Below are 25587 nucleotides of genomic sequence, written 5' to 3' on the forward strand. Positions count from 1 at the left end.
GCTCTCGGCCCCTCTCAGAGTAGACTCGCTCTCGGGGTGCCGGCCTCGGTTCCTCTCGCGCCCTACCTCGCCGAAGTTCTCCCAGAAGAGTCTTAGATAGCTCCGACATCTGCTCTCGGACATCTTTCAACAATTCTACTCTCAGGGCTTGCTTCCAATCTGCGTGTTCAGGTGGTGCTGCGGTGTTCCCACTTACGGCTGCACATACAGGGGTTTCACTTACTTCGACCTCATCACCCTCCAAGGCCAGCGCCTCCTTCTTTAGGTCTTCAAAGGTGAGCCCGGAGTCCCTCCGAAACTGGACCCTCAGACTTTGTCTCACGGGGCCCTCCTTCATCCCCAGGAGGAACTGGTCGCGTAACAAGGTCTCTCCGTCTCCTAGCCCATGGTCTCGTCGGGCCTGCAGGCGAGTGAACTGCTCTCGCAGCCTGAGGGCAAAAGCTCTAATAGGTTGTCGGGGGCCTTGCTTACAATTAAAAAATTGTGAACGGAGGACAGCTACGGGGGTATGGTCGCCATATTGCTCGGTAAGGAACTGGAACACAGTCTGGGCGGTGGCTCGGATTGCTTCGGGGGCGGCTTGTACCTCTCGCCGTGCTTCTCCCTCTAGGGAGTTCAACACAAACTGGAGCCGCTGAGCGGCGCTAAGGCCCTGTAAGTCGGCCAAGTACTCTAATTGGGCCTTCCATTCGGTCAGTCGTACCTCCGACTCTGCTCCTCCATATTTCTGGATCCATGGGCTTCCCATGATAATAGATGTGGCACGGGGTGGGGCTGCAGGCCCCGCGTTGTCAGTCATTGGGTGACCTTGGTTACTCAACTCGAGGTGGGGCCCTGCCGACTACGCCAAAATCTGTCACCACCAGGGGCTGGCTATGTTGTACTAAAGCCACGCCCCTTTTCAACTCCCACCTCGAGGAGGTCCCCAAAGTCAACCCAATGACCAGACAAACACGGGAACAGGTAAGTAAAATTTAAAACAAGCTTTATTTAGTTTAAATATTTAAAAGAACTGGGAATTGGGGAAAGGGGAAATTAAAACTAATAGGTTTCTTCTCCTCCCTCCAGGGAGACTGCAGCCACGGGCAGACAGGGCAAGGGCAACAGGGGTGCCAACCACCATAAGCCGGGGGAGAAAAGGGAAACGTCAGGCTCCGGCCTGGACCCTGCTAACCGTGGCGCCCTCCTTCTTCCGTCCTGGAGGCAGAATAATTTCGGTGTGACTGGTAAGGAGGATCTCCACTGTCGGTGTACCTTTCCTCGGGTCGGCAGGGGGTCTTCGCCCCACGTGCCCTTGCGTTCCCTGTCGTACGTCCACCCACGTTCTCCTTGTGCCCCACAGATAGTCACTGCGACACAAAAGCACTGTTAGCTTGAACTTGGGGGTGTTTCTCACCGGCTCTGCTGCTTACAGCTCTCTGGGTAGGTATCACGTTACACAGTCTGTTCTCCAATTGTTTCTCCTTGCTCTCCACAGGCGGCCACTAGGACACAAAGACACTGTTACTTGGACTTCGGGTATTTCTCACCGGCTCTGCTGCTTACAGCTCTCTGGGTAGGTATCACGCTACACAGTCTGTTCTTCAATTATTCACTCTCGTTCTGCTCTCTCTCCACAGGTGGCCGCTAGAACACAAAGACACTGTTACTGAGACTTCGAGTATTTCTCACCGGCTCTGCTGTTTACAGCTTTCTGGGTAGGTATCACGTTCACAGTTTGTTCTTCAATTATTCACTCTCGTTCTGCTCTCTCTCCACAGGTGGCCGCTAGGACACAAAGACACTGTTACTGAGACTTCGAGTATTTCTCACCGGCTCTGCTGTTTACAGCTTTCTGGGTAGGTATCACGTTCACAGTCTGTTCTTCAATTATTCACTCTCGTTCTGCTCTCTCTCCACAGGTGGCCGCTAGGACACAAAGACACTGTTACTGAGACTTCGAGTATCTCTCACCGGCTCTGCTGTTTACAGCTTTCTGGGTAGGTATCACGTTCACAGTCTGTTCTTCAATTATTCACTCTCGTTCTGCTCTCTCTCCACAGGTGGCCGCTAGGACACAAAGACACTGTTACTGAGACTTCGAGTATTTCTCACCGGCTCTGCTGTTTACAGCTTTCTGGGTAGGTATCACGTTCACAGTCTGTTCTTCAATTATTCACTCTCGTTCTGCTCTCTCTCCACAGGTGGCCACTAGGACACAAAGATACTGTTACTGAGACTTCGAGTATCTCTCACCGGCTCTGCTGTTTACAGCTTTCTGGGTAGGTATCACGTTCACAGTCTGTTCTTCAATTATTCACTCTCGTTCTGCTCTCTCTCCACAGGTGGCCGCTAGGACACAAAGACACTGTTACTGAGACTTCGAGTATTTCTCACCGGCTCTGCTGTTTACAGCTTTCTGGGTAGGTATCACGTTCACAGTTTGTTCTTCAATTTTTCACTCTCGTTCTGCTCTCTCTCCACGGGTGGCCGCTAGGACACAAAGACACTGTTACTGAGGCTTCGAGTATTTCTCACCGGCTCTGCTGTTTACAGCTTTCTGGGTAGGTATCACGTTCACAGTCTGTTCTTCAATTATTCACTCTCGTTCTGCTCTCTCTCCACAGGTGGCCGCTAGGACACAAAGATACTGTTACTGAGACTTCGAGTATTTCTCACCGGCTCTGCTGTTTACAGCTTTCTGGGTAGGTATGGTTCTCCTCCGTAAGTCAGCAGAGGGGCGAAGGTCACACACCACCTCACCGGGTCGAGCGCTGCCCTATCTCCAATGCCCATAGGCCGATCGAATCCAAGACGGGGGCGCCCTTTTCGTAGAGACCACGGGGCGGCGGACCCTTTCGCCTCTGACTCTGCGACGAAACAGACACAGGTAAGTTTACACCACGAATGTTTCCAATGGTTTACTCACGGTCACGGACAGCTCTTGGTCTGCGTCCCTTCGTACTCCGAACAGCCCACTACATATGGTAACAGTAATTTCTGAGGTCGTTGGCCTCTCCGTCCTCTGCCCAGTGGAAGAAAATGGATGATGCGGGGCTTCGTCTACAAGACACACAGCAACCCACAGCAAATACACGGCACCACTCCAACGTGAAAAGATTTATTACACAGTCTCACTCACCACACTATAAGTGCACCACAACAAGGGAAGCGCCCGGTGTCCTCCACTGCGCTTGGGCTAGGATAGGGCGATGGGAAATACGACCACAATAAAGTCTCGTAGCGGTGGCTGTTTGAATTTGTACTTCTAACGGCTCGCCCACCACACTATTGTAGGGGTAGGGCCGCCCTCCTTCTCCTGGAGGTTTCCAATGGTTACACAAGTTAATTTTTGCAAGTTACTCCACACCAAAAGGGTATACTCACGGCGAATAGCCTTTGTTTACGTTGTACCAGAAGGTCAATTTTCTTCCTGCTTTACTCCTTCAGTATTGGTTAGAACAAAGTTCCTTTTTACCCATAGGATTTTCCTGTTTACTCCAGCAGGTCCACAATAGAGACTACAACGAGAGAGAGAGAGAGAGAGAAACACAGACAGCCACCACGTCCAACAATGAGCACAGCTCCGTTTCTCAGCACACACTACGCACTCTAACTGTGTTCTAACGGTGCTTTATATACTCCTCTCTGTACTTCAGTCATCCAATTGCCCGGCGATCTCTTCAACTAGGCACAGCTGTGCCCAATCGGCTGATTACAGCCTCCGCGAATCTGCCGGATGTCCGGTGTTTCTGTTCTCCGGTCTGGACGGAAACATCCGGGCGGAACCAAAACTTCCTCAACTTTTGGTTCCGCCCTGAAAGATCGTCACCCCGTGACACACATATGGTACAAAGCATGATTAATTATTTAGATTTCAGAATGAGCACGATTGTCATTAATAATAAATATGCTGCGGTCTGTCTAATGATCTGATACTGTAATAAAGATGAATGTATAATAACTGAACAAAATGTACAACTTTCAGTAAATAACTATTTACATGCTTAGGACGTTTGTGTTGTAATAATGTACAGGGTAACTTCACATATAAAAACAAAGACAAATAAAGTGATGTTTTATCATTAAAATCTGATAACGTCCATTGATTTAATAGAACTTTGGGTATACCAACATGGCGGCGCGGTGGCTTCACAAGTGTGACATACACAATCCAGTCATTTATATAGATCAGTGTTTGTGACTAAATTTCGATAGATTTAAATCGAAATAGTGACACCCTTATAACGTAAGCATTACTTTCCATGAACTTAACTTAATATTGTAATGCATTACTTTTAAAAGTAACTTTCCCCAACACCGACTATCACTGCAACACCCCAACAATCAATCACTGTTAGCTGTGGGAATCGAACCAACAACCTCTGGGCTGCAAACAAGTCTGACTCACTAACCACTATGCCACAACGCTTGGACAAAACAAACCTGTGAATCCTGGTCACTTTTACCTCCAATCTGTGTGAGCTTTCTAAAACCTTTATTTAGGCTTCCTGATGCCATAACATTGTTGATGATATGTTGTATTGTATATAAACACATTACACACCAAGTTTATGCCTGTATAAAATGCTGTGTAGAAAGTATCCTAAATTTGGTCCTATGATCATTCCTAAAATATTTCTTAGAAATTATAGGTAAGGGTGACGTTCTACTCTTGGGCCAATGTTTTCCAGACATGTGTGCTGTCCTGCTATAACAGAATGAGTGTGTCGTTCCCCTAAAATTATGACTATAGTATGAGCACACAGTGAGTGTACCGTGACCTTACATTGTGACCATGATATAAGTCACAGATCGTAACTCATCCTATGGTCACTATGTGAGGTTATAGCACACTCATTGTGCATTTATACCATGAACTCAACATTCTGAATTCACAATAAGCTCACATATAGCTCACACTGTGATTATCACAGTATGAGAACCTTTTCCTAGTGATATATAGGAAGTAGAATGCCCCACTTGTGTTGTGTTGCCTCCTTTTAACCTGCTCAACATTTTGAAATCACAATGAGCTCATATATAGCTCACACTGTGAATTATCATGGTATGAGAATGGTGTGAATTCACTGTGATCTCATGTGATCTCACTTGTTGACTGAGTAGCTATTATGACAAAATTTTCAAAAACCCTAAAGCTTAAAATGTAGCACATGACTCAGAGCAGACATTCCCATTTACAAAGATACTTGGATTGTAAAAAAATACCTGGATCTATTGAGGATTGAGAGAGTTATGATATTTTTAATATTAGAAATCAGAGGAAAAAGTTATATGGATGTCTATGGAAGGTGTGTGACCAAAAATGCTGCTTATTCATGTTTTTGCTTGTAACTTTTTCATTTCATCAGATATTTACATGAAATTTTAACAGACTGTAGAATTTTGTTAGTTCTTTCAAATGAAACCATGAACATTTACTGTTTTAATTGAAATGGGCCATTTAGTTGGAATTAGTTTGTCATATTCAGACCCATGGTTTTTTGAACGATGCCTGCAGTTCTGATGTTCTGACAGGATGTTCGCTAATCTACCACCACAAACGTGACTACCAAATTTTTGTGGTTCATTTAAATACCTTCTCCTTCCTTGGTTTGGATGAAATTTCAGTACCAAGATAAAAGATATTTTGTCAACCCTACTTTTCAGTTGTGCCCTGGGTCTGGCGGGAGCACACCGACCAGTTGAAAGTGACACAAATTTTCAAACAGTTGCTGTAAAATAAAAACACCTCATGACTGAAAGCTCAAAATGTCAAACGCTTCCGGTGGTTCTTCTTCACGTATTTATTGTAGTATTTAGTAAAAAAATACTACAACCATGCGGCGAGAAGTGGATATTGCATGACACGCATCTTAAGTAACAAGCCGGATGAAACCCAGAAGTTCGACATGCGTGCCAGCATTGTTACATACACTGGCGCGGAGCAGAGCGAGACTTTCAGCCTATGTGCCGGGGATCACAAGATCGGATCGGGACATCCCTATTTCTTAATATTAACATATAAATTGCATTAAGTTACTTTACTCAGTAAGAGGTTGTTTCACTTAAATTAAAAATATATTATTAGACCAAAAATAATTTGTATGTGTTCTTCTCTTTTGTCCAATTACCATACAAACTGTATATTCTATTCCCCTTACCTACCCCATTCCATAACCCCAACCATCACAGAAAACTTTTTGCTACTTCACATTTTCAAGAAACATCATTTTGTTTGATTTATAAGCTTGTTTCCTCATGGGGACATCAAAATGTCCCCACAAGGTCACACAAATACTGGTATTCCTATCTTTGTGGGGACAATTGGTCCCCACAACGTGATAATTACCAGGTACACGCACACACACACACGCCACAGCATCTTATTTCTTACGAGCCGGTCATGGGATTTTTCACTGTTTGTGAGGTAAATTTGTCTCAATTTGTTGTCGCCATTTATAGTAACCGCTGGGCTGCAAATATGAGACCTTACAGAACTGTTTGAATGACACTTTGTTGCTTGCCGGACTCAAAGTGTTCAATAAAACAAAATTTCACATTAAAAAAGGGAATGATGATTAGCTATCTCACCATCCGTTAGACGCTGGCTGTGTATTTGACTGCATGAGCCGATCGGCATGTAGCACAGGGCTTCTGCGGGAATGATTTAAAAGCATATGAAGCAGTTTCCTCTCAGGTTGCTTTCACGGTGCTTTGGTGTCTTGCGCCAACTGGTCTGTGTGTTGCTGGGTGGGATTAAGTATATTTGTTTTGGAACACAATGCTAATGCACTAGCGTGATCCAACCAGAGAATTTATCAGCCAAAAGGAAATATTTATCAGCCTCGGCCAATAATAAAAAGGTCAAATATCGGCCAATTATTCGGCCTCAGCAATATATCGGTCGACCACTACACATTACCAAAAGACAGAGAATAAAATAAAAAATATAAATTCTGTTCTAAATTTTACAAGATCAAAAGAGGTTTCTCCCCTACTGGAAAAAAGCAGACCAGCATATGTGTTTTGGTGCTGGTTTGCTAGTGAACACCAGCTAAACCAGCACAAGCATCATGACGGCACGATTTAAAAAAAGTTTTACCATGTCATGAGACGGGCTCCGTAGGTTTGTGCTAAGGCAAGCTGTAAGTAAATCTGGCCCTTAGTCTCCTGTGCACTGAATAAATAAGACAATGATAAAACATTGTCTTGTAAAATACACAAAAAATGCACTCTTTGTAAAATGCCATTTCATGTGTAATCACCTACACCGATTTCTGTAAAGTGTGCATTTTGTTTTAGTGCTGTGCAACCATAAAAACTTTTAAAGTCAGAAAATCTGAATTGGTAGAAGATAAAGCAAACACAAAGAGAAGGGTATATGTTAGAAGAGGAAACGGCTCCTTAGGGGCCTAATGTGCCACAGAAAAGAGTGATGATAGTCTGCGCTGTCACCCACCACTGACTGCCCTTAGTTCTGCTATCAGGAGAGAGTGGGGGTGAGATAATTATTGCCATCTGACCCTTGGACTTTGAAAAACTATCCTGCTGCAAAAAGTAAAACACTTTCTTTGTCCATAGGTGACGTTTTGCAAAAACATCTGAATGCTCCTTGAAAAAAACAATCCCTTTCGTGTTTGTTTTTATGGAGTTTTGGTATGGTTCATCTGTTCTATCTGTGTACAATTTTTACAATAAAGACAAAGCAGTGGCTACATATCAAGTAAACACACCACTGCTTTTTTATGGATTGGTTCGTTTTATTGAGTTATTTGACATAAGTGACCCTGTTTGTGAAATCCAGACTCTTAATCTAATTATGAGATTAGGAAAATCAAAGTTGGATTTCACCCACTGATTACACTTTTAATCCTTGACATGACATTACTTAGTCAATAGTACAAGTTAATATATTAAGGTTAGATTATTACAGAATGTTCCTTACATTATGTAGGATGATTTTATGTAGAAAACAGCTACATCACAAACAATGACTTTAGCTGGGTTTTCTCAGACTGGGTCACATATACATTGCATGACTCTTTTTACAATTCCAAATGACATATTAAGTGACATTTCAGAGAACAGGCAGATTAAACATTTTAGAGGTACACTTACCTTAAACCTCTAAACAATTCATTTTATCACCCTTATACACATTTTAGTAGATGTATTGGTTCTTAGCAGATATGCTTTCAAATAAAATTGGCTAATGTCCAAAACAGACATCCCACATTACCTCAACAGTGACGTACATGTATATTTTAGGCAATGAGTAACTCTGTGACTGCATGCCAGTGGTACAGTCTCTCAAAAAAGAGATTTGAACGGACTACCAATTTTTAAGTTACAAATTTTGAGTTCCTGAAAAAGAACAAAGTGATAAAGACAGGGGTGACATCTCTTTAGCGAGGTCAAAGAGAGATGCCAAGCTTAGGTCATATTGATGACAGAGGAAGGAACTTTGAAAGAGAAAGAGAGGTGATGATCTACCGGGAATGATAAGAAAAGAAATGGCCAGAGGGAGACAGAGAGATGTCAACTGAGGAGAGATTTGAGTTTTATCTATGGAAAAAGTAGGTATGTACTGTGACCTATAAACCAAGGCTCAGCAGATAAACAAACATAGGCGAGTGTACAATTAAAGGTTTTGTTAGTAAGGGGAACATAGAGCATGCATGAAGATGTGAAAAATATCTTGGAGCTTGTGGTGTCCGAGTAACAACTCTTTGTACACACAATTAAATAAAACATAGCTACACTCTTAAAATGGCTGGGTTATTTGTGACCCATAGTGGGTAAATGCGCATGCTGGGTTAAAAATGACCTAATGTTGGGTTGTTGTTATGCAACCATGGGGTATAATAACCCAGCAGTTGGGTTAAAACAACCCAGCCTTGGGTCAATTTTAACCCAGCCTGTGTTCTGTCCAATATTTACACATAATGCAACGTGTGGTTGTACCATACGTACATTTACTTAAGTTTAAAACACGCTGAACCGTATAATAGTGACGTTTTGACTAGACTAATACGCAAATTATTTATGTATCTACAGCTTTACAAATGTAAAAATTTGTACGCAAGCTATTCCTAAATATTAAAATATTGGGCACTGGCGTTTCTCGTATTACTGACATGTTTTAGACATATTTTCTGACTTATTTATTTAAGACAGTTTACCCAATTACATAATGAAATGATTATGATATTTATAGAATTACACAATATTAAACACGACGGTTACATTTTAAAACTTTAAAATGAATAACATTTCTGTAATTATTTAACTATAACTATATTTAGTGTGTTTGCCATGACACACAAAAATGCTTTTTTCTCCTTCTATTAAGGGAGTGTTGCACAAAATCCCTTAAACAGTTCTCTTAGGTAAGGGAAACTGTCAAGTGTTTTTCAGACAGCGATCCTGGTTTCACATTATAAAAGTATGTTGTTGCCATAGATACGCAAACATCAACAATAGCAATTTAGCAGTTTCAGCAAATAAAGTATATCGGAATGGATAAAGAAAACAAAAAAAGTAAACAGAGGAGGAGAAATGCATTTTTCTTGATGAATATGTTAAAAGAATAACTATTTTGAAAAGCAAACTAAATCCCAATGTAACTGTGACAAAAAAAAAGAAAATAACAGCTACAATTAATGCAAGAAATCTTGGTGTAAAGAGGACTGTTCAGGAAGACCTTAAAAAATATGAAAACATCTCTGTGGTCGCACAAACAGAGCTGAGCGCTTATAAAAAAGAAGCCAACAAAACAGGTGAGATTAAGCAAGACTACACTTTGAAGATTTTATGCACCGCAACGGTGAAGAACTCGCTTTTTTTGCTGTGCAGTGTTAAGACCCAACGATTACAAAACTGACCAACAGGTGAAGGACCCCCAACGGCTGAGTTGTCGGACTGTACTAAAATGGTAAAACATCATTGGACCTGACTCACCTGTCCTGTCTGGCATCTGTGGCGGTTTAGAGAGTAAAGCTGAACCAGTGCAACAGTGTAACAGAGTGAGGCATTATTGTGTATCAGCATAGAATAGCTAATATAGTGGCTAAGAGGATACATTATTACTTTTGACATCATTAGAGACATAATATGTAATAACATAATGATATAACTGACATATAACTTTCACACTTAGACCCTTACAGCACTTTGAAAAACAACTTCAGCACCATCAGATTGCTAGAGCGCCGATACAGGCAACCGCTAAGTAATGAATTATGTGTTACCTATTGCTTCAGCATATTATTAACTCAACACAGAACAGCTTTAATATTATTTTTAAGATTTTCAAAATTTTTCCCGTCACTTGCGTATTTCAAAAGACTGCAAACATCACCTGCAGCCACAACAACAAGATGTGCTGGAACTACAGAGAGAGGTTCTACAGCTACAAAAGGAGAAACTGCAGCTGGAGATTAAACAACTCAAGAGAGAGAAGGAAAATCAAGAGCTATATAACTTTCTTTTAAATAACAAACTTTTACAGCTAAAGGATGAAGGAAAAGTAACAATAGCTGCAATTGAGTAATTTCCTGACAAGATTTTTACTTAATATTTAACAAGTAGTGTGTGTGTGTGTGTGTGTTATAATAATACAAATTAAGAAAATATCAATAATAATTAATTAAAAATAAAAATGAGACCTATATAATAAAATAATAATACTATACACTGCTACTAGTATGAATTTTTCATTAAACCCCTATATAATTAGTTTAAATACTTAATTACTACTACATCTTATTAAGATTACTACTATTATAACTATATCAATTAAAGAAAGCATAGACAAATAACTATATAGCATCTCTAGCAGCATATCCAGCCTATTGAACATCTTGATTTTGAATAAGATTCAGTTCTTCATAGCCCTCTTCATTCCTGTGCTCATCCTCCTCTTCAATAGCAGAATATGTCTTGGAAAGGTTGAAGAGCACAAGACAGGCTACAATAATTCTGCACGCCCTTGAAGGCTCAACACGAAGTTCGCTTTGAAAACAGTGAAACCTGCGCTTCAGCTGTCCAATGGTCCTCTCAATAATCGACCTTGTGTGGGTCAGCGCATTATTGTACCTTTCCTATTCGGGTAAAAAAAATAAAGATTTGACCAGTGTCAACAGTGCTTTAAGATAAATACTATGAAGGTAATTTATTACCTTAAAGATTTTCTCTTACAGAATGCAAAATATGTGATATTTGAGGCTTTGATTATTTGAAAACATTATACACAAATCAGGTAAAGTAGAATTGACAGATAGAAAGTTTGACGCAAACTTGTGCCAAAATTACAGGTGCGAAAAATGAAGATCTCATGAAAATATGCATATTAGAACATACATATTTTAATAAACCTATAATTCAGTAAACTAGTGTTAATATTTCTTTAATGCTCAAAATGTGCTCAAACATTTTCCATGCAAATTTAAGGCACCAAACTTTTAGGCACCAAATTCTACCTTTAAGAATATATACGTATTAATTAATTAATTACATGCCTGTGCGGACTTATGGGGATTCATGAAGGGCGTCACAAGCCATGGTCGGCAGGGGTAACCACTGTCCCCGAGCAGGAGACCAGTGTGCACTCCAGCTTCAAAATCTCCCCCTAGTTTTATGTTACTTCCGGGCAATGATGCAACAACATTTGTAATTTTGCAGAGATGGTCACACACTAATTGAATTGATTGATTGGTAGCCTTTTCTGTTTACATACTGGTCTTTTTGTGTTTTGGGCGCCTGTATTCTGATATGTGTGCCGTCACTAACACACAAATGCGAGGAAAACCTGCTTTCCGAAAAAAAACTGATTTAAATGACCTCCTGCTTATGACGGGATGGAAACTTGACAGTTGCGTTTAAAGACGGGAAAGAGCCCCCGCAACCCGGTGATCCACTCTGCAGACAGACAATTTATGCACATGGAAAATATCTCCCACTAACGTCTGAAAACTTCCAGTTGCAAAAAAATGCAATGTTATAAGCAGTTGTAACACCGAAGGTCAAGAGTTGTTGCGATGTGTGACATGGTCAAGGTCACCGTCAGGTAAGTTAGCAATGTCAAATATTGTACGTCGATCAAATCGGTATTCTTGCAACAATTTTTCATCACTAAGATGGTCCAAAGAATTCTCCCTATCCCTAAAAATTGTTCTTGGCACATAATGATCTTCAGCTGGTTCTATAAATTCAGCCATATCATCTTATTTTTGTCCGGGTTACTCTTAAGGTTACGATTTTCAAACCTTAAGTTATAGTTATGGAAATGACCGTTAAGGGTTTTTTTTTGCAACACTTAACACCATTTAAGGGATTACTTAAGTAAAAACCAGCTATTTAAGGGAAATTCTAAGGGTTGATGACGTTTTCATTAAAAGTAATAGTTAATGGTTATTTTGTGCAACACCCTTAAGTTTAAGGGAAACATAAGGGCGAACTTAAGGGAAAATTACACCTAAGGTGCTTATGCAACCGGGCCCTGGTAAGCCCCCTTCAAAGAGCAGAAGACAACGCAGTGATTAACACTCTCTCACAGCTAATAAATAACCGCTCGGATGCCCTAGAGAAAATGGTGGGCGATAACGCTGTTAAAATTGAAGGGCTAAAAAAGACGGTGGATTTTGTTTGTGCTGAGTTGAATGATATTAAGGGGAAAGTCCACCACGTCGAAACTATACTAAATGCTGAAGTAAAGAAGATGGAGCTCTGCGAAACAAGAATTGCTGACTTTGAGAGATACTCTCGCCACTGGAACCTGCGTTTACATGGAGTACCTGAAAAGGAAAATGTCATATCCGAGTCTATTTGCATTTGTCTGGCCACCTTTCCAGAGGAGAGCAAAAGTCTTCCAGATAAAATGTATACTATCCACCGCATTGGGAAGAGGCTTCCGGATGTGTTAAAACCGCGAGCGATCATAATTTAGTTTTCCTCACGTGTGATGAGAGATGCTGTGGGGAGAGCAAAATCGTCAGAGTTCATCTGGGCCAACGGTTTTTGAATTACTGAGAACCTCACTACCTATGACCAAGAAAGGAGGCAGTTGCTGTGGCCGGCCGTCGAAAAGGCTCGCAAGGAGGGGAAAAGGGTGCATTTTGTCGGACATCGTGCATTCATAGAGGGCTCTGAAACTAACCCTATGTAAGCCGATTGATACTGTTCTCATTCCAAGTGAGCTTTTTTGAGCTCCTTTTCGTTATGGAGCCAACTATTGATGATTGTAACCAGTGTTCGAATTATGTCAAAGCTTATGGGGGTCCCCTAGCTAAGCCCCACCCCCCTCATTATAGGGTTGCTGTGATTTCCAACCTCATCATAGGGTCGATGTGATCGTCCTGGATCAACAATCATCTGATCCTGGTTTTATTCAAAGAAACCTCAAATTACCCCTAACTCAAACCCTAAAAAATTTTACCCATCAAATTAGTGCGAAACAGTGGCAAGGCCAGAAATTTTACACAGAATAGGGGTGAAATACGGTGGACCTCAATCTCAAATTACATAATTTTATTATGAAGTAGTGGTTAAATGGATTACATTGCGTTTTTTGAGTCATAGATCGAATCATTTCGGATCAGCAAAATAAAATAAAATGGGGGTGGGAAAATAAAATAAGAACAAATTAAGAAATTTTGACCATATAAAAATATAAAAGAACAAAGTTATAAATAAAGTAAGACCTAACAGTAGTATTTAGGTACATAAATAGAAACATCCCCGCCTACCGGGGGGATGAAACTTACAGTAGATTAGTGTCTCTTCACGACTGGATGTCAAAATGGTGCCCTCAGCATAACATAGGGTTTATACACAATTGGACGCATTTCTGGGGGAGACCTAACCTGCTAAAGAGGGATGGCCTCCATCCGTCTCAGGAGGGAAGTGCTATTCTCACTTCTAATACAGTCTGACTATCCAGGGCCCAGGTCAGGAAACAGACGGATCGGCTTAACCATCCGTCTGTTAGCTGCCGTGATATGTCAAGATCACTTATATCCCAGAACTTAGAGTCTATCTTACCAGAATACCAACACATTTCAACTGTATCTGTTCCCCGAACAAACAAATACAGAGCACCGTTTACCTCATCTCGTACCAATCTTATTAAAATAAAATTATGAAACAATACATTAACAGATGAACATCAAATGTTAAAATTTGGCCTCCTTAACATTAGATCGCTTACCAATAAAAAACCTATTGTTAATGAAATAATTACTGACCAAAACTTAGATGCACTCTGTTTAACAGAAACCTGGCTTAAAGCAGACGATTACATCAGTTTAAACGAATCCACCCCACAAGACTACAATTATAAACACGAACCTCGATTAAAGGAGAGAGGGGGTGGTGTAGCTACCATATACAACAAAATTTTTAAAGTAAACCATAAATCTGAACTAAAATTTAAATCATTTGAAATAATACTGGTAATATGGAAATAACTGATCGTAACAACAAACAGCTTTCTTTTGCCTTAGCTACAATCTATAGACCTCCGGGCCACCACGCAGATTTCCTTAAAGAAATAGCAGATTTCCTGTCTGAGCTTGTAGTCACTGTAGATAAAGCTCTTATCGTTGGTGATTTTAATATCCATGTGGATAACCCAAAAGATGCATTAGGACGTGCGTTTATGGATATTCTGAATTCTCTCAATATTAGACAAAACGTGACAGGGCCCACGCATACTCATAAGCACACATTAGACCTAATTCTGTCACTCGGACTCAATATTAATGACATCGAAATATCACCTCAGAGCGATGCAGTTTCTGACCATTGCCTTGTGTCATACACTGTACTTCTAGATAGGATCACTTGGTCCACAACATGCTACAGATTAGCCAGAACAATAATTTCCACCACTAATGATAGCCTTATTAGCACTCTTCCAGACCTGTCCCAAATGAAACATGTAGCAGACAACCGTGACGATCTAGACACTGTAATAGAAAAACTGAACAATGTCTGCTCGAACACATTGGATGCCGTTGCGCCCATTCGAAAAAAAGAGAATCAAAGATCCCACAAAATTACTCAAAGAGGTTTTCCCTGTAGTATCAAACCCAGTACTAAATATCTTTAACTCATCACTAGAATTAGGCTACGTTCCAACAGCTTTCAAACTAGCAGTTATTAGACCGCTCATTAAAAAACCACACCTTGACCAGGGAGATCTTAACTTTAGACCAATCTCAAATCTCCCTTTTCTTTCTAAAATATTAGAAAAAGTAGTGGCAAACCAGCTACGCACATTCTTAGCAAATAATAGTACGTATGAAACAGGGGCGGAGTGGGACCCAAAAATCTACCGGGAAATTTCATAGACCACCAGCCCTCCATGGTAAAACAAAAATAAGCAAATGCTGAAATCTAAAATTACAATAAAATGACTGCACAACAACATGAAATACCAAGTGTAATAACTATTATTTAAAAGATTTAAAGTCAACAACAGTTCCCTAGTTTTAGGTAAGATTAAGCTTACTATGGTTGCAAAGCAGTTGCTTATAAAATTATTAAGCCTGTTTGGAGAGAGATGTTTTATGTGACAAAATGTCAGTCATCGTGTGATAACAAAAATTTAACGCAACTTACATGTTCTGAGCAGGTGTTGTCAGTGAACAGGCTGTAAACTGTTGGCTAAGTTACATACACTCGTGAAAAACTGATGCTGATTATCTGGGAAACATTCTCTAACAGCAGTCAAGTTGTCATTGTTTGTGTCAAAGTTGTGCATTTGTTGTAACATTAAAACAGGAGATCAGACTTAGGCTACTCTGTGCTGCTTAAAGTGATGCTCGGAGCTCCATTCCTCGATGGGTGTGCGAGGCTATGCTTTTTTATTGGTTGTTGCGTTAAATCTTAACCAGATACAACAGTGCTATTTTCTGATTGGCTATTGTGAAGCCTCTTTCTTTTCTTTTTTTTTTTAATTGGCTGATAGAACTCCAGGGGAGACGGGCTTGACAGAGAGAGCGGTGCGGCCAGATACATTTTGAGCGCTGAAGCATATCAAATATATGATAAATAGTTTTTAGTGTGGCCGGAGTCAGTGGCAAAGCCAGAAATGTTCAAGTGGGTGGGCCTTTATAAAACAGGGTGGGCAAAGCATAGAATGTACATAAACTGGGGGCGTGCACAACAAAGTTTGTATGCCTGTGGCCGGCGTATGTTTTTTTTCTCAATGGAAGCGTGGCGTTTTTCAAAACAGCCAGCAGCTGTCCGTTTTTTTCCGCGCTGTGGTCGAAAAATATTTAACTTTGGGTTAAAAGCTCAGCTCGTCAATGTAAGTTCTCACATGGCCGTCCAATCACGGTGGACGAAGGGCGGGACAAATATCACAACAACCAACCGGCTCACAGCTCAAGTATCACAGCAAACAAAGCCACGGGCTGAAAAAACAGCTGGCATTCGGCGTCTTCAGCCGCGTTTAAAAGCGTTGGTGTGCACGCTACCTAAGCAAAGTTACCTTGATGCCATGCAGGCAGCACAATGTTTCAAGGGGAAAATTATAAAACCACTTACAAATAACCAACCAGCTTGTCTACAGTATATATTGGCAGGTGGAGCTGTGCCTGTTTTATACAGTCTGGGCAGTGCCCCACCAAATTATTAATCCACTTGAAAACACAACTCAATAGAATTAGTAACAGAATTAGTTTTTACGTTACTTACGTTACGTGAACGTAGTTCCGAACAATGATATGTCATTCCTCGCCAGCCAAATGCATGACGTGAAAGCGTCATAGGATATGACAGATTCAACAGGTAGTGATTTGATTTTACTAAAGAACTCGTTTGAGAGATTATTTAATGAGAAAATGGCCATCAAACAACATGGCGCAATCCAAATTTCATGTGTTGTCATTTAAGTGTAAATTTTATTCCAACAACAGTAAATCATACAGCCTATATACACGACACAGAGTCTGCCCCCCTAAATAGTTGACTGGAGTAATACTCCTGACTATAAACTGTAGTAATGACACCACTATAAACATTACAAAAATGTCTGAACTCACCTTTACATGTCCTACTGTAGTCTGATACAGGGCTTCTGGTTAAAGATGGAGAAAGTCTCGATCATAATAACAAAGTCCAATATCTTTGATCATAATATGTCCCTTCGCGCAAAGAAAAGCAGAAATAAATTTCTCAGACGAGCATTTATCATCGATGAGCGTAATGTTATGTTTTTGTACAATATGTGGTGAAGAACCGTCTTTCAACACAGCATGACGTCATTATCAAAGTAATAAGTGCTTGTTTTGTTTTTTAACGTTTGAAAAGATGTCCTCAGTAATCCAACATTTCCATGAGTGATGTATAGTCTCTGTATCCAAAAGTAAACAGATAACAGCAGATGTCATCGTGGAAAGGCTGTTAAACTTGATAATTTAAAAATAGCGAGTCGCAAATCCAGTTCAATCGCAAGTAGGCGGAACTAACAATGACTGACGAATCATATTCAACGTTTCATGTTGACAAGCGTGTGCACCAATAGGGTAAAAGAAAACTGCGAAACTGCCTGAACATACAACAATAAATATAATTAAAATATAAAATATAAGTGCAAGTTTGCATTACATATATGAAATTATAGTGTGATAAGACGTCTATTCGTAGTACTATTATTTATTTTTGTTAAATTATTTACACATCTGGAAAATGGCCTTCTGATTGGATGGGCCACAACTCAAACTGGGCGGGCCCAGGCCCGGCCAGGCCCACCCGTAGCTTCGCCACTGGCCGGAGTGCACGACTAAAGACTGAAAGCACGGCTATTATCAGACCGGCCTTCGCGGCCTTAAAACACTACCGGCCCACCGGGAAAAGTCCAGACTCTCCCGATTGCCACTCCGCCCCTGGTATGAAAAGTTCCAATCAGGATTCAGGCCCCACCAAAGCACAGAGACAGCGCTGCTTAGAGTTACAAATGACCTCTTCTTAACATCTGATCGTGGTGAAATTTCAATCCTTATATTACTAGACCTTAGTGCAGCTTTTGACACAATAGATCACAGAATCTTACTCAATAGGTTAGAAAACTATGTTGGCATCAGTGGTCAGGCGTTAGCCTGGTTCAGATCGTATCTAACCAATCGCTATCACTTTGTTTATGTAAATGATGAGGAGTCATATCACTCCCTGGTTTAATACGACATACCACAGGGATCAGTTTTAGGTCCTATCCTGTTCTCGTTATATATGTTACCGCTAGGAGATATTATCAGGAAACATAACATATGTTTTCATTGCTATGCGGATGATACCCAGCATCTCCTCACATCCCAGCTAAACACACCAGTTTTCTAAACTAACAGACTGCATAAGCGATATTAGTGACTGGATGGCACACAACTTTCTTATGCTTAACTCCAATAAGACAGAGATACTTATTATCGAACCGAATCGCTCCAAACATAATATGTCAGATTACAAGTTGCACATAGATGGCTGCACTGTGGTGCCAACTTCCACGGTTAAGAATTTAGGTGTGATGTTCGACAGCAATTTATCCTTCGATAGCCATATCTCCAATGTCTGCCGCACAGCATTCTTCCATCTTAGAAATGTCTCAAAAATACGCCATATGGTGTCTGCATCAGATGCAGAGAAGCTTATCCACACTTTTATGACCTCTAGAATAGACTATTGTAACTCGTTACTCGGGGGATGCCATGCAAATCAGGTAAAGAAGCTTCAGTTAGTAAAAAACGCTTCTGCAAGAGTGCTTACTAGATCTAAGAAGTATGACCACATAAGTCCAATTCTGGCATCTTTACACTGGCTACCAGTTAAATATCGCATACAATTTAAAATATTACTAATCACCTACAAAGCCTTAAATGGCCTAGCACCCACATATCTTATAGAATTACTATCAGAATACAATCCATTGCGTACACTGCAGTCGCAAAATTCTGGTCTTTTAATTATCCCTAGAATATCAAAAGTGTCTAAAGGTGGCAGATCCTTTTGCTACTTAGCCCCTAAGCTCTGGAATGATTTACCAACCAATATCCGAGAATCAGACACAGTTGATACCTTTAAATCTAGACTTAAAACTTTTCTCTTTAACAAAGCATTCACATAATTTGTTTTAGTAAAGGTACTCATCTCACAATAGCTAGTTTGTACAACCTAATAAATAAATAAATAAACTAAAACCTAATCCCGTCAACACTTCAAAGCATGATAAATGTTATTAATATGCCTAAGAAATATGTTGAAACTTCGAATTAGTAGTCGGTTGAGTCTTAATTTGGCACATATGGATGGGTTGCGATTTGGGCTTTTACCCATGATCCTGAGAATAGTATGTCATACAGAACCGTTTGCCACTGTACGTTTGTATTACCGACGGCAGTGGGGCCACTGGCCTTAGTCAAACAAGGTTTTTTTCCATTCTAAAGATCAGTTGAGAGGCCCCATACATATGTCACAGGGTGACTTAGGGCGGAACGAAAAATGGAGAGGAGAGGTTCCGCCCGGACAGAATTTTTAAAAACACCGGTTTACTTCCTGGTTCTCCATGGAGACAAACGAAGCCAAATTCGCTACAGGTGCAACGAATTAGTCAAGTAAAGTGTGATTGGAGGTTGTGGGAGGATGAAGCACTTAAATAGCTCTGCAGGAACACAAAAAGGGGCGCGACTGACACGGGGAAAGCTCCTTTGCCAAGGGCAGATTGAAGACACGCACCTTTTGAAGAGCCCGAAGGCTCTGTTGATCCGGGGATCGCTGGAAGCGAGCAGAAAGAAGACAGAGCCACAGGAGGCGAAAGAAAGGCAAGCTGTGGATCTTTTAAAGGAGCACCCCGAAGAGCTGGTTGTTGATGTTGTATTGAAGTGCTGCGTGTACTCATCGGGTACGTTGCTGGTAGCGGGCCGGCTCTCTTTTCCAGGCTGAAGCGGTATAGTTGGAGAGATATTGTGAACCTTAAAGGTTGAAAGACGAACGGATGATATCGTAAACAAAGACACAACACAAGGAGAAGAACGGAGTTTATGTGAGTACAAACCTGCAAGTGAATTGTGGAAACGCTGGAAGAGACGCCCTGTTTGCAGGGTTGATGTTGCCTGTTGTGTGGACTAGAAGCAAAGGACAGTGAGACAACGAGTTCACAGTACTCGTGAGTATAATATTTTGTGAAGACGCTTTGAATACTAACCTGTCTTTCCAGTGGATACCTCCAGGAGAAGGAGGGCGGCCCTACCCCTAAGATAGCGTGGTGGGTGAGCCGAGGGAATATTCGACGGAAGCTAAGCACAGCGACAAGACCATCAGCTAGGCCGTATTTTCCATCACCAATCGGACCTGGGCAAAGTGGAAGGAGATGGGCGTCCTTTGTGTACACTTGAGCGTGGTGGTTGAGTTTTTGTGATGTGGAAACTTTCACTTTTGACGTGGTTCTGTGTACTGCTGTGTATTGCTGTGTGTCTTGTCAGATAACCCCCCGCCTTCGTACACTTTGTCAAAGGAAGACGAAGAGGTTGCCGGTCCTAGTGAAGTATATCCTAATATATGTTGTAAACACGCTTGAGGCCTATATAACGAAGCGGTGCCACGGAACGATCTCCCGTCCAGACGTTTGGGGTGTTTCTAAAGAACGGCGGTGAAGAACTGGACGATTAGTGTACATGTGAGTACGACTAAGGGTCACTACTGTTGATGTTTTTACCTACATACTACTTACTGTTGCAGAGAGTGAGGTGTAGGAATTCCGCCGTCCCGTGGTCTCTACAAAGGGGCGCCCCTGCTCGGTATACGATCGCCTAACGGCAACCAGAGAAGGGCAGCGCTCGGCCTGGTGTGACGGTGCAACGTATCCACCCCTCTGTGACCATCGAGCTGGTCGTGAGGGTCTGTCCCCGACATTACCTGGACAACTGCTTGTCGATCTGACCTATTGAGAGAAACCAATTGTTGTAAGTCCGCCACCTGGGTATTATATTGGACCCCTTTTCTAAGTCTGTTGATTACAGGGACGGAGAACGCACCGCACCGAAACTGAATGCAAGGAGGACTCCAGAAGAGAACGAGCTGTGTGAAACCTGTACTTACCGTGAGCTGTAGTCAGCGAAGAGGTGAGAGCAAACCAAGTCGAATTAACTGTGCCTTTGTGTCCCAGCCGTTGCCTGTGGAGAAAGAGAAAGAGAGTGAGCACCAAGAGAACGAACTGTGTGGAACCTGTACTTACCGTGAGCTGTAACCAGCGAAGAGGTGAGAGCAAACCAAGTCGAACTAACTGTGCCTTTGTGTCCCAGCCATTGCCTGTGGAGAAAGAGAAAGGGAGTGAGCACCAAGAGAACGAACTATGTGAAACCTGTACTTACCGTGAGCTGTAACCAGCGAAGAGGTGAGAGCAAACCAAGTCGAACTAACTGTGCCTTTGTGTCCCAGCTGTTGCCTGTGGAGAAAGAGAAAGAGAGTGAGCACCAAGAGAACGAACTGTGTGAAACCTGTACTTACCGTGAGCTGTAACCAGCGAAGAGGTGAGAGCAAACCAAGTCGAATTAACTGTGCCTTTGTGTCCCAGCCGTTGCCAGTAAGACATCATTCACACATTAGTATCAAAATACCGGTAAACTCGGAGAGAAAGCGGAAGTTACCTGTGGCGCGCGGCCGCGAGCTCCGTGTCCTATTTATACACAATGGCGGGTTATGATTTAATATCGTCGGTCCGTATTTTGTTGTTTTCACATCTGTGGCAAACGGTCACGAAGTTGCTCGTGACCGAACAACATTGCGTTAGGCGGCGTCAAACGGAACCTGTGTTTGCAGGCTTCACCGAGGGTGTGCTAAGGACGTCGGCAATTTGGCAAATATATGGTAAGCTGTTTTAAACAACTTTGGAGAAATGTGGATGTTAACTTCACTTGTGCTCGACTTTTAAGCAGCATGGGTGTGGAAACGAACGTAAACAGTGCGGTGGTAAACGCGGCATCTGTTTAAAACCGTTCTGATTGGCCCAATCTGTCAGCGCGGTCTGACGTCGTCCGTTCTAAATGCCGGTAATCCTATATTTTTTGTTCACACATGGCGCTTACCTGTAAATTACTGGTAATCTTACAACCTGTCTTACTGGTAAATTGGGAGCACTGATTTACCGGAAAGGTTCTGTTCACATATGACATGTTAACTGCAATTTACCAGTAAATTACCAGTAAAGACTGTATGTGTGAAAGGGACTAATGAGACAAACAGACCCAGTTCCGTTAAATGTGAAAGTCGCACACCTCTGATCCACTGGCTGTCCTTCAACGTGATGCCCAGCTGATGCCTGACCAACGACCACCGGCGGAACCCGCTTAATCTCCTTATCCGTTTCAATGTATACATAAATATATATATATATATCCCAAGGGTTTTTCCCTCCTAGGACTTTTTTACTTCCCCGGCTAAAAAGTCTGGGTTTTTTCTCCTAGGGGGTTCTCCGGGGAGGCAGCCTTCTTGGGCTTAACTTAGCACCCTCTCCTATACGTTACATTAGTAATACGCTCGCTTATAATGTTGATTCATAGACGCAGCAAATTTACCTGCTTTGCTATCGTGTATTATGTTGTGCTATCTGTCGATTTTCTGTGCTTTTCCTTGCTTCTACTAATGTAAAGCTGCTTTGAAACAATTACTTATTGTGAAAAGCGCTATATAAATAAAATTGAATTGAAATGAATAATACTGTCTTCTTCATGGTATAAATTAAATATAATTAATCTTTTTAAAGATACATAAGTGATTTTCTTTTGTTTTCTGTTGTTTAATTAATATAAATGACACAAACATAAGCAGATAAGAACGGCTACTTTCAGACCACCACAAACATCAGATTTTTTCTGAACTGTTTGCACTTACTTTTAATTTCTTTCTCTTTTTATTATTACAAACATCAATAGCACCGTGGAAAACTAAAAGAATAAAATAAAATTGCAATTAAATTTATGATTAAGTGATTTTCCATTACATTGTTGATTAATTATAGCTTGTTAAACATACTTATACACAAAATACCTTAAATTATAAACAAAAATAACCAAAACACTATCAAACATACCGTGTGCTTTCCAATCAGGATTCAGGAGACATTAGAGATCTTCTTAAACAATCTTATCAATACTTCTCAGTTCGTGTGATCACCTCGTGCTTTTCCAATGCTCAATGCAGCTTATCAAATCACATGACGAACACGTACAAGGCTACATATTTTCTCCAGTAGGTGTCACTATTGCCAATTTTTAAACACACAAAATTTACAATACCCAAATAAACATTCAATTATTAAACAACATTTGTAACAAACAAACAAACAAAAAACTTTTAAAAGGAAACAAAAATATTAAGAAAGAAATACACTTTATCTGTGTCAGCTACACTGCGACCAAAATTACAAGAAAAGGTTGGTTTCACGTGACGTCACATTGCTGCTTCGCGAAAGCGCGGAACTCAGATGGAGGGCAGGAAGTGAAGTAGCTGGATCTGCCGTATGTTAAAATGCCTATGTTTTGTGTAATTTACGGCTGTTTCAATCGGTCTAACCGAGAAAAATGGAAAGGGGTTTATAGAGTTCCAAAGATTGTCGTTCACAAAGGTGAAAAATTAAAAAATCTCACAAAACAACGACGGAAAAAGTGGATTTTAAGCGTACGTCTGCCGTCGGGAGGAGCAAACTCTGCTAATGCCCACAGCGATCACTTCGTCGGAGGTATGTTGATATATAACTTGGTTTTTGTGGCTGTGTTTATATAACATTAGGTTGACGTTAAATGCTCGTTTACGTAGTAATAATTATTAAAGCTCCACTGTGTAAGATCTACTCCCATCTAGCGGTGAAAGTCTATATGACAAGCAACCGAATATTACTTTCTAGCCCCCCCCATTCGGAACGCGTTTTAACTCGTACGGTGGCCCGGCCGTGTCATGCCAAGGTTAACATGGCTTCCAGTAGCTACAAAGCAAAAGCAATGAGAAAAAATGAACAATTTGCAATGTCCTTTGCCTCTGATCCATCAAAGCACACAGATTTATGTTTAACATGAAAAAAGTCTGATTGTCATGATATGTCCGCTTAAAATCACATACAAAAAGCAACCATGACGGTTTAAATGGACGCGAACTAATATTATGTCAAAGTACAATGCTTATGTTTTAAGTAAACGTTACATGTCCGTGTATATGTAAGAGCTTTCTCTCATATTGGTGAAAAAAGATCGCCAACTTTCACACGCTTTTAAAATGAAACGAAAGACGCGCAGATAAGACGCTTTTATCAGAGTATTATGTCAGACATTATGTCAGAGTACAATGCTTATGTTTTAAGTAAACATGTTACATGTCCGTGTATATGTAAGAGCTTTCTCTCATATTGGTGAAAAAAGATCGCGCAACTTTCACTTTATCAGAGTATTATGTCAGACATTATGTCAGAGTACAATGCTTATGTTTTATTTAAACGTTACATGTCCGTGTATATGTAAGAGCTTTTTCTCATATTGGTGAAAAAAGATCGCGCAACTTTCACACGCTTGTAAAATGAAACGAAAGACGCCCAGATCAGACGCTTTTATCAATGAAAGGCTAAAAATAGCGCTGTCACAGTGTGTTTGTGCTAGAGGTCAGAACAGATGAAAAACATTGATCTCAGTACCTCACACTGCATGAAAAGTGGGATTTTCGTCCCCGTAAGCGCCTGTAGGCTCCCGAAAATCTCCCGAATTTTCGGCAGCTTTCCTCAATTTACCAGCAGCGAGCTTCGCGTTTGTCTGTGTCACAAATCGTCATAAACGAACCATGACGTAGGTGGAGAGCCCCGCGTGGGTGCGATGCCTCTAATTAGCATATGAATAGCAGCGAAATCTCTGCCGGCCAGTTAGAGCGTCTCTGGCCTAATTAGCATGTGAATAGCAGCAAAACTAGAGTAACGGCCCACTTGAATGTAATCACTCAGTATTGGCTGAAGCCACAACTTTTAAACAAGTAAAATCCCCCGTGAATGGTTGGCAGATGACTTCAAGCCAATCACAAGGGATTTTTCTTGTTTAAAAGTAGTGGCTTCAGCCAATACCGAGTGAGTAAATTCAAGTCGGGCCGTTACTCTGAAGAGGGGGGTTATTGGGCACCCTGGCTCATTATAAATGTAAACCCCAATAAATAATAATAATAATAATAATAATAAATAATTTATGTTATCATTTTTTATATATTAATGTCATTGTGCTATGTACTACATTATTCACAACATCAAGGAATATAAGAAAAAACAAAGAGGTTTATTTATAAACACACAGCTGTTTATTCAAAGAAAGAGCTTTATTTATAAACACACAACTATGTACAAAGCAGCATAATGTCTCTTATATTGTACTCCAAACACGTCAAAAAGTGCCTAAGATGTTCGGGAAAGATCCCTAAAAATCTTTTTCAAAGTGTTGAAAAAAAAACCTCAAAAACGTTGTAAAAAAGTCACTTTTTCACGCGTATATGGTGAGTTGCCCGGTACTTTGGTATCGCCTCTAATCTGGATTGCAGCGTGGCACAGAGCTCGGAGAGTTCCAGGCTGCGAGAGGGCGGTGGCCGCAC

The 25587-nt window shown here is 41.0% G+C and overlaps 1 long non-coding RNA gene across 1 annotated transcript in view; it reads left to right on the top strand.

The window, feature by feature from the left end:
* The first annotated feature begins 340 nt into the window (after nucleotides 1-340).
* The window catches only part of LOC135720975 (uncharacterized), a 93458-nt gene continuing 68211 nt past the window's right edge, over nucleotides 341-25587 (top strand). Inside the window, exon 1 of the long non-coding RNA XR_010521385.2 lies at nucleotides 341-1226. This is a non-coding gene — a long non-coding RNA (uncharacterized lncRNA). The remainder of the gene's footprint in view (nucleotides 1227-25587) is intronic.

The sequence above is a fragment of the Paramisgurnus dabryanus genome, chromosome 13 (assembly GCF_030506205.2).
Source record: "Paramisgurnus dabryanus chromosome 13, PD_genome_1.1, whole genome shotgun sequence".
NCBI classification, from domain to species: Eukaryota; Metazoa; Chordata; class Actinopteri; order Cypriniformes; family Cobitidae; genus Paramisgurnus; species Paramisgurnus dabryanus.